We start from the raw sequence: 10,173 nt of genomic DNA, 5'->3' as shown, positions 1-10,173 counted from the left end.
AAAGTCCTTTAACACCCAGAAGGTAGTGTCAGAAACAAAGTTAAGTCTTTAACACCAAGTACAAGGTTCTGTCTTATATTCAGTATATTCTATTATAAATGAGGAGGCCTCAAAAAGTTTGTGGAGAATGGAATTAAAAGATAAGTTTATTCAGATGCAAAAAATTTTGAAATCCCTGCACTGTTATGTTTTCATAACGTACATTTTCCAGGAACTTTTTGAAGATCCCTTGTGGGGGTTAACATAACAATTTATATTTGCTTGGAAAATAAAGAGGCAAATAACTGAAAATTACCAGTAATGTAACCCAGAGATAAACTCTTTCAAATATCTTAGTGTCTATCCTTGTAGACATTTTTTCTAGGTACAGACCCACTATTCTTTTTTAAACACAGAGTTAAGCACTGATCTGCAATCCTCATGCTCATGTCTCACAGAAAACATCTGGCCAAACTCTTCAAAAGCAGAAAATCCTAAGAGTTCAACATGAGGAATTCCTACCCATAACCAAATATAGATTAGAAATAGATTGCTTCTTTCCTTTTTTTCTCTTTAGATGCATCCAGTACAGCTTAGAGGGATTATTGTCCTTGGGAATTTTTTTTTTTTCAGGCAGAGTGGACAGTGAGAGAGACGAGAGAGAGACAGAGAGAAAGGTCTTCCTTTGCTGTTGGTTCACCCTCCAATGGCCGCCACGGCCGGCGTGCTATGGCCGGCGCACCGCGCCGATCCGAAGGCAGGGGCCAGGTGCTTCTCCTGGTCTCCCATGGGGTGCAGGGCCCAAGCACCTGGGCCATCCTCCACTGTACTCCCTGGCCACAGCAGAGGGCTGGCCTGGAAGAGGGGCAACCGGGACAGAATCCGGCGCCCCGACTGGGACTAGAACCCAGTGTGCTGGCGCCACAAGGTGGAGGATTAGCCTAGTGAGCCGCGGCGCCGGCCCGGGAATTTTTTTTTTAATTGACATTTCTTTTCAAAAAATTTTAGGGGCCAGCGCTGTGGCTCACTTGGATGGCCCTCTGCCTGCGGCGCCGGCATCCCATATGGGTGCCGGATTCTGTCCCGGTTGCCCCTCTTCCAGGCCAGCTCTCTGCTGTGGCCCGAGAAGGCAGTAGAGGATGGCCCAAGTGCTTGGGCCCTGCACCCCATGGGAGACCAGGAGAAGCACCTGGCTCCTGCTTCGGCCAGCCGTAGCAGCCATTAGGGGGTGAACCAACGGAAAGGAAGACCTTTCTCTCTGTCTCTCTCGCTGTCTATAACTCTACCTGTCAAATAAATAAAATAAAATAAAAAATTTAACTTTGAGAGGCAGAAAGCCAGAGCTCCCATCCGCTGCTGCTTTACTCCTCGAATGCCTCTACAGGCTGGGCTGGACCAGGCTGAAGCTGGAAACCGGGAGCTCAACCCAGGTCTCCCGTGTGGGTGGCAGGGATCCGCGTCATTAAACCATCACCTGTCTCCTCCCAGGAAGCTGGACTGGAAGCTAAGCTGGGACTCAAACCCAGGCACTCCAAGATGGAATGTGGATGTCTCAACCAGCACTTTAACTGCTAGGCCAGTCACCCACCCCTGTCCCTGAGAATTCTAAAGAAGAGCCAATTAATGTCTGGAGAAATATATGTTCTTAAAGACTTATAAAGTCTAATTTTTAAAATAATTGTACTAGTTCCCTAGGGCTGCAGTAACAGAGTTCCACAAACAAGGTAACTTAGAACAACAGAATTTAATGTCTCAGTTTCAGAGGCCAGAAGTCCACAAGCAGGGTGTCAGCTGAGACAAGCTCACTTGAGGGCACTAAAGATAGCTCTGCCCCGTCCCTCTCCTGGCTGCTAGCAGCCTTCGGTGTTCCTTGACTCAGAATGGCCCTCTTCCCTCTGTGTATGTCTGTCTTTGTGTCCCAATGTTCTGCTTTCATAAGGACACAGTCATATTGCATTAGGGCCCACCTTCATGACTTCATTTTGGCTTTATTACCTCTGAAGAGACATTGTTTTCAAATGAGTTCACATTCTGGGGAATTGGAGGTTAGGACTTCAACATATTTGTTTGCAGTGGGGCTAGGGGGGTGGGACACAATTCAACCCGTAACTATTACCACACAAAAAATACCTTCCTGGCCGGCGCCGCGGCTCACTAGGCTAATCCTCCCAGTGCTAGCGGCGCTGGCACACCAGGTTCTAGTCCCGGTCGGGGCGCCGGATTCTGTCCTGGTTGCCCCTCTTCCAGGCCAGCCCTCTGCTGTGGCCAGGGAGTGCAGTGGAGGATGGCCCAGGTGCTTGGGCCCTGCACCCCATGGGAGACCAGGAAAAGCACCTGGCTCCTGGCTCCTGCCATCGGATCAGTGCGGTGCGCTGGCCGCAGCCCGCCGGCCGCGGCGGCCATTGGAGGGTGAACCAACGGCAATGGAAGACCTTTCTCTCTGTCTCTCTCTCTCTCTCACTGTCCACTCTGCCTGTCAAAAAAAAAAAAAAAAAAATACCTTCCTGTTGTTTAGGTGAGCAAACTATAAACCAGTGCTGGGTAGTACTGAATGGGAAGCATTTCCGAACCACTGCTGAGAATATATGCAGGCTTCTCCACTCCGTCACAGAGACCTGGTGGGGCAAGACAGCCTCAGCTGGCATGGTGTTTCTCAAGTACGCATTGGTGGCACTCTCTAGGCTTGAAAAAAGACGGGAAACTAGAGACAGACTGCTAAAGCTCCCTGTGTGTGTGCAAGGAGCGCCAGTGGAGGCTCTAGCCCACACGTCTTGGGCTTCGCCGACGGTGTGCTCTCTGAGAGTCCAACTCAGAATTCTTCATGGGACATTTTTTCTCCTCAAACACCCTGCATAACTTGAGGCCCTGCAGGCTTCAATCTCAGAATAAATGTTTAGACACTTTATTTCCTATACTCAGAATGAACGGACCGGTAATTTGATCCTGACCAACTTCTTAAAAATATTAAATACAAACATGAAGATTTTTATCCCCACAGTGAATAGATCCTATTCAAAGCAGGGATCGGTGCTTCACTTCTCCCCATAGTCACTTCTCTCTTTTCTCTACTTGTCACTGGAGCCACCCTCTCCAAATGCCTTCCCATCCTCTTTTCTCCACCATCTTTTCATTTGCAAGCATCACCACCATGCAATCCGATTATTCCTGTTTGGTTATTCATGTGTTCAGCAAATAGTTACTGAGCCATGTGGAAAGCCTGAGATGTGGAAGGCAACAGGACAGGCTCCCTGTCCTCCAGGAACACAGATTAACAGAGCGGGGGACAGAACAACTGCAGTGCAAAGGAAATCAGCTCAGGGGTGGCTGAAGGCTCAGCCTCTGCCTTCTCCATGCTCCGCCCTTGGTGTTTGGCACCGGAGGGCAACCAGCCCTGAAAGCCTGCAGAGGTTCGAAGCGGGAGGGTGAGTGGCAAGATGGTGGAGGTCCCATCCGACATTCCGCTTAGAAGCTCTCGCGAGCAGTCCCCAGGTGTTGTTCTGCTCCAGCTTGGTTCGCAGTTCCTCGGCTACATGCCAAGGTGCTAACAGAGGGAAGACTTGTCTGGTCTAGATACACTCGAAACTTCCCATTCCACAGTGTGACTCCTTCTCAAGGGAGGGGCAGAGGTCAGGTGAGAATACAGAAAGTAGAGTTGTCCACAGAATCCCAGCAAGATATTCCAAAAGCAAACACATACAACTTGAAGCAGCGAGGACAGAGGAGGACAGAGAACAGCTGGCTAAGTACCGGGAGCGAGGAACCTTCCAGCGGCTTTGACAAAGGGCAGGAAACTCCATTCCAGCCAATCCTCACCAGCTCCAAAGAGGATGAGGGAGACAGAAGCCGACTTTCTGCCACTGGCCATGCTGGGTCCCCTCATTTAAACGGTAGGCCAGAGGTGGGCAAGGAGCAAGGCAAGAGGAAAGGCAAGGCTCTGTTTTTCTTCCAATACACATTCTCTCAACTCTGGGATTTCTACTACAGATTCTAGGCTTTCTGGCAAGGAGCTTCCCATTCCACAGTGTGCTCAGAGACCTGTTATCAGTACCGGTCATGGCCAGGTAACCACTGCCAACCACAGCCAGGTTCAGGTCTCCATAAGGAGTCCCTTCCAACCTGAGGGACTTACACAACACCAGACAAATCTATTTGGGGGACACGAAGGGGCACTACTTAAAGGAAGCCAGAGGTGAATTCCTTAGTAGAGTGAATATTGTAATTACTTCCTGGCTTCAACTGAATTTAATTGCTTAGGCTTGGGAAAGGAGCTTCATGACTTCACCATTTTACTTTATGATTAAAATTCTTTAAATTTTATTTGGGAGGCACAGTGGGGAGAGAAAAAGATATGTAGAGAGAGCTCCTATCCACTGGTTCTTGCCAGATGCCTATAACGGTCAGGGCCAGGTCAGAGCTAAAGCCAGGAGTTGGGAACTCAATCCAGGAAACCCCACGTAAGTGCTAAGGATCCAATCACTTGGGCCACCCCTGCTGTCTCCCGGAGCCTTCAGTCAGGAAGGAACTGGAGCCAGAAATCCAACCCAGACACTCTCTGATGTGGGACACGGGCGTCTTAACTGCTAGGCAAAAACACCTGCCTCTCGACTTATTATTAATGTTTATTAGCCACGCTAAGTGTGTTACTGACAAGATTCAAACTCATTTGGGATCAACTCCCAATCTGTTTCAATTCTACCTCCTCGTCCCAAGCAGCAGCTCAGACTGGGAATCTCCTCGCTCTCAGCCCCTTCTCAGTGTCAGCCTGGTTAACCGCTATATATGTGGTCTTTTGATCTTAACTTCCTAAGTCACTCTCACAGGAAGTGATGCTTGGCCTCAGCGTAACAGTCCAGGTTCCCCATTTACGAGCTTTCATAGGAACTTGGAAGGCTCCTTGGTAGCACATATGTATGTCTGGCTGGTTACTGGCTGTGTCTCCCTCTAGCTCTGAAGTCAAGAGTGCACGACTGTTTTGCTCTGTAGCCTGTTGGTTACTTATCAGCCCTAGGCACATACATAGTCTAGGTGCTTCACGGTGTGTTCTTTACTAAATAGTATGTTTCTAGCTGAATAGGAAGGAGTTATAAGGCCAGTTTCCTGGTTTGTGTTTTTCTCCTAGTGTCACTAGTATCTTTCTGGTTCCTTGAGGAATAGAAATTTAATTCACCCTGGGTATCTAATGTCTATCCTTCCATAAGGAGTGAATTAGGGTCCCAACAAAATATGATCGAGCTGTAAGGTATGCGTGGCAGCTACCCAGAACTCTTTTAAAACACGAGAGATTAAGTCATCTCCTGCCCTTCCTTGACCACAGGATTGTGGTATCCCTGGTGCTTTTTAGACCCAAGAGTTTAGGATTCAGAGGAACAAGTCATCCAACAAAATGCAGTGATGAGGACAGGACATTATGGGACACAGGGGCTCTCGTCCGAGCCTTGAGGGCATCTGGAAGACTGCTGTGAAAGGTGACTTCCACACTAAGTCCTGAAAAGGAGAAAGGTAGGAAGGACAGGACTGGGTGGAGAGTGGGAGGAAGAAACAGTCCAAAAGGCCCAGAGGTGAGAGAGCATGCAGAGCTTTCAGTGGGCAACTGTGAATAATTCAGGATGCAGTGAGAAGCGGCAAGAGGTGCCCGGAGGAGCTGTGGTCAGGGGCCAAAGAGGCTTACCCTGAGGCCCGTGGAGTCAGCAGAGTCTGTCAGGCTTGCTTTAGGATTACAACACCTGGAGCCCCAGGCACCAGAATGTAGGACTAGGATTAGAACTACTTTTACTTGGGAGCCATTTCCTTTCAACTGCACCACTCCTTCTCTCTGAGGAGACTGTGAAGGAGAAAGAGGCAAGTCTCTGGATCATGTCCCCAGAGGTAGGGGGCGATGGGCAGATGGGAAAAGACATATGGTTAAGTTGACATGGACAGAGAGAGTAGAGATGCTTGTGGGTTTTTTGTTTTGTTTTGTTTTTTGTTTATCTCGTGAGAACAGCATTATGTGAAGTAGTTTAAGATCACTTACCTACCAGTGAGCCTGGGAAATCTCAAAATCTGTTTCCTCATCTGAAAAGAATATTAATAATTATGAGCTTTTAATAAGGTCATAGACACATGGTCTCACTTTATGTGGAATCTAAAAAAGTCCAACTCCTAAAGTAAAGAATTGAATGGTGTAATCCTCCGCCTGTGGCGCCGGCACACCAGGTTCTAGTCCCGGTTGGGGCGCTGGATTCTGTCCCGGTTGCTCCTCTTCCAGTCCAGCTCTCTGCTGTGGCCCGGGAAGGCAGTGGAGGATGGCCCAAGTGCTTGGGCCCTGCACCCGCATGGGAGACCAGGAGAAGCACCTGGCTCCTGGCTTTGGATCGGTGCAGCGCGCCAGCTGCGACACACCGGCTGTAACAGCCATTTGGGGGGTGAATCAACGGAAAGGAAGACCTTTCTCTCTATCTCTCGCTCACTGTCTAACTCTGCCTGTCAAAAAAAAAAAAAAAAAAAAAAATTTGAATGGTGGATGCCAGGGGTTAGGAGAAATAGTAAGAGGGTCAACGGACATAAACTTTCAGTTATCAGATGAACAAGTTCTGGGGATCTAATGTACTGCATGATTACTTTGATTGTGGCAATGAATACAAAACATATATGTATATAAAACTTCACATGGTACACCTTGAGTATGTCCACTTTTGTCAACTTTTTTTAAAGGTTTATTTATTTACTTGAGAGGCATTGTTACAGAGATAAGGAGAGACAAAGAGGGAGGTCTTTCATCCCCTGGTTCACTTCCCAAATAACAACGGCCGGAGCTGAACAGATACAAAGCCAGGAGCCAGGGTCTTCTTCTGGGTCTCCCATGTGGGTGCAGGGACCTAAGCACTTGGGGCATCTTCCCCTGCTTTCCCAGGCCCTCAGTAGGGAGCTGGATCAGAAGTGGAGCAGCAAGGACTGGAACAGACACCCATATAGGATGCCAGCACTGCAGGCAGATGCTTAATCTACTATGCCACAGCACCAGCTCCTTGTCAATATCTTTAAAAAAATTTCAGAAAGGGGGGCTGGTGCTATGGTGCAGCAGGTTAGGCCACCATATGCAGCGCCAACATCCCATACAGTGCCAGTTCAAGTCCTGGCTGCTTCACTTCTGATCCAACTCCCTGCTGATGCACCTGGGAAAGAGCAGAGGATGCCTCAAGTCCTTGGGCCTTTGCACCAATGTGGGAGGCCTGGAAGAAGCTCCTGGCTCCTGGCTTCAGCATGGCCCAGCCCTGGCCATTGAGGCCATTTGAGGAGTGAGCTAGTGGATGAAGATCTTTCTCTCTTTCAAATAAATAAAGATTTTAAAACTTAGAAAGGGAATGGAATAAGTTATTCACATTAATGTATATGGGAAAATTTCATTTCAAAATTATGTAAAGAGATACGGGTACAAATCTCTAATAATTATGGACTTAGTTAAATTTCAGTGAGATGAATGCCTCGTCAAGTTTCCTACTGGAAATGCTATGTGCAGCTAGTTTTCATGGCTCTATCAATTCCTTCTGTTTACGACTTGAGCGTCTTAATTTACTCCTCCCTCTTCTCAGGTTTGCTGGCCTGGCTGGCTCAGTCCTACCAGACAGAAAAGCCACTGTGGAAAGTTTCAATTTAGGCTATGTTACTGCAGACAAAAAGAGATGAGCTCATTTTGGCAGAATTCTTTTCTAAAATAGCTCTTTAAATACATCATTGTTTTTTTCCAAGAATATAAAAACAATATCCATAATTTATAGGTAACATCTAAATTTTTCAAAAGCTACCTTCAAATTTTCTTAACATAAAGATTTTTTACCACTTGAATATACTCACATATCTCACAAATTAAAAAATTAATGATTATAAATGACTCAAATTAATCACACCTAAAATGCAGAAGGGTAGGCATTTGGCATGGTGGTTAAGATGCCCACGCTCCAAGTGAGAGTGCCTGGCTCCAAGTCTCAGCTTCACCTCCTCATCTGAATTTCCTGCTAATGAAGGCTAAGGGAGGCAGTGGCAATTGCTCATGCAGTTGGGTTCCTTCCACCCACAGGGAACCTGGATTGTGTTTCCAGCTCCCAGCTTTGGCCCTAGCCTGGCCCAGGCCATTTTGGGTATTTGGAGGGGTAAACCAGTGAGTGGCAGCAACCTCTCTCTCTCCCTATGTTTCAAATAAATTAATTCTAAAAATTCTTGAAAAGCACAGATGTATTTACAAAAACAAAGAAGCCATACAGTGGAGAAGAGCACAGTACAACCAGGTCCTGGATCAGCACATTCCTTGAACTGTAATCAAGCACTCAGCCTCAGCTTCCACCGTGTTCCCTGAAATTAACGCTTAGAATTTTTGTCAGGTCTAACACAAATGGTACATACATCATTCTAACTATGCAAAAGGATGTCTATATTGTTTATGTGTGTCTAAGTATTTCTATATATTGAAAGGCAATCAATAAAAGTAAAAATCGTTTTTTCCAAATCTTTCCTTGCAATATTGAAGATTTTCAATAATAAAATTTTTAAACAAAAAACCCTTGAAGACTAAAAGAACGCCAAACTTCCTGAAAATCTGAGTGACTACCTAAATGGAAAGCTCTCCTTTATCTCTACTGACATTTCTCATAGCAACTTTTTTTTTTTTATTTTTATTTTTTGACAGGCAGAGTGGACAGTGAGAGAGAGAGACAGAGAGAAAGGTCTTCCTTTGCCGTTGGTTCACCCTCCAATGGCCGCCGCGGTTGGCGCGCTGCAGCCGGCGCACCGCGCTTATCCGATGGCAGGAGCCAGGTACTTATCCTGGTCTCCCATGGGGTGCAGGGCCCAAGCACTTGGGCCATCCTCAACTGCACTCCCAGGCCACAGCAGACAGCTGGCCTGGAAGAGGGGCAACCAGGACAGAATCCAGCACCCCGACCGGGACTAGAACCCGGTGTGCCGGCGCCGCAAGGCGGAGGATTAGCCTAGTGAGCCGCGGCGCCGGCCTCTCATAGCAACTTTGAAATCTTTCCAATGACTGAACCTACTGTAGGGTTGACTCTTCCTTCCTGTCAGAGGAGACACAAAGAAAAAATAACTAAGATACTTTTCTACTCTAGGCAGATTAGATAACAATCTGAATCGCTTCAAAATGAATCCTGAGGTTTCCATTCCTAATAAAACTGTGAAACTTGGGAGTAATCAATCCACCCTGGAGAAATCAGCCTGGGACCCAGGACTTCTGTCAAGAATGGGCAGCAAGGATTTGTTCTGCACAAAGTAACTACTCAGATTTAATTTAATGTATGTGAAAAAATTATTAAAGAAACTATAAAACATAAAACACCAAGATTTAAAAGGCAGAGCTGACACAGTGGCACAGTGGGCTAAGCGTCTGCCTTAGGCACCAGCATCCTATGTGGGCACCAGTTCGAGTCTCAGCTGCTCCATTTCAGCTCTCTGCTATAGCCTGGGAAAAGCAGGAGAAGACAGCCCAACCCCTTGGGCCCCTGTACCTGCATGGGAGACCCAGAAGAAGCTCCTGGCTCCTGATCGTCCCAGCTCTAGCCATTGCGGCCATTTGGGGAGTGAACCAGCGGATGGAAGACTTTTCTTTCTCTAACTCTGTCTCTAAGTTATAAATCTTAAAAAAAAAAAAAAAAAAAAAGTCAAAAGGAGACATACATAAAATTAATCTAAAAAATATCCTGAAGCACAGCCAAGTAATACTTTCTTCTAACTAGGAAACAGCAGAAAGAACCCAAGGAAATAAAACAAAGACAAAAGCCAGCAATGACTATATGATTAAGAGAAGGAAATAAATAATGGGACTTTGTTAATACTATAATGGAATTTGAGGCCCATTTATTCATTCAACAAACATTTATTATTGTGCCTATATACTTAATGCTGGAGATACAACAAAGAACAAGACATGGTCCCAGGCAGGACAGTGACTTGTCCAAATCACAAAGCAAGTTAGCAGCCAAATAGGCTCTTTATACCAAGCCCTGTATTGTCTAATAACATACAATACTTTCTGTACCTGTGAGCACCCTAGGCATCTGACACATTTCTGCAGTATAAGGAGTATAGGGGATACTCAGATGCTATTAGAACTGATGTGAAATAATGACAGCTTCTTAATTAGCAGGTGAAGCGGTAGTTTCCTTGGATGTGCTTTGTAACTTCTTGGTCATCGCCTAGTCCGTGTAT

This window comes from Oryctolagus cuniculus, chromosome 12 (assembly GCF_051225735.1).
Source record: "Oryctolagus cuniculus isolate XC-2025 breed Fujian yellow rabbit chromosome 12, ASM5122573v1, whole genome shotgun sequence".
Lineage (NCBI taxonomy): Eukaryota > Metazoa > Chordata > Mammalia > Lagomorpha > Leporidae > Oryctolagus > Oryctolagus cuniculus.
Note: the sequence above shows the minus strand (reverse complement) of the source record.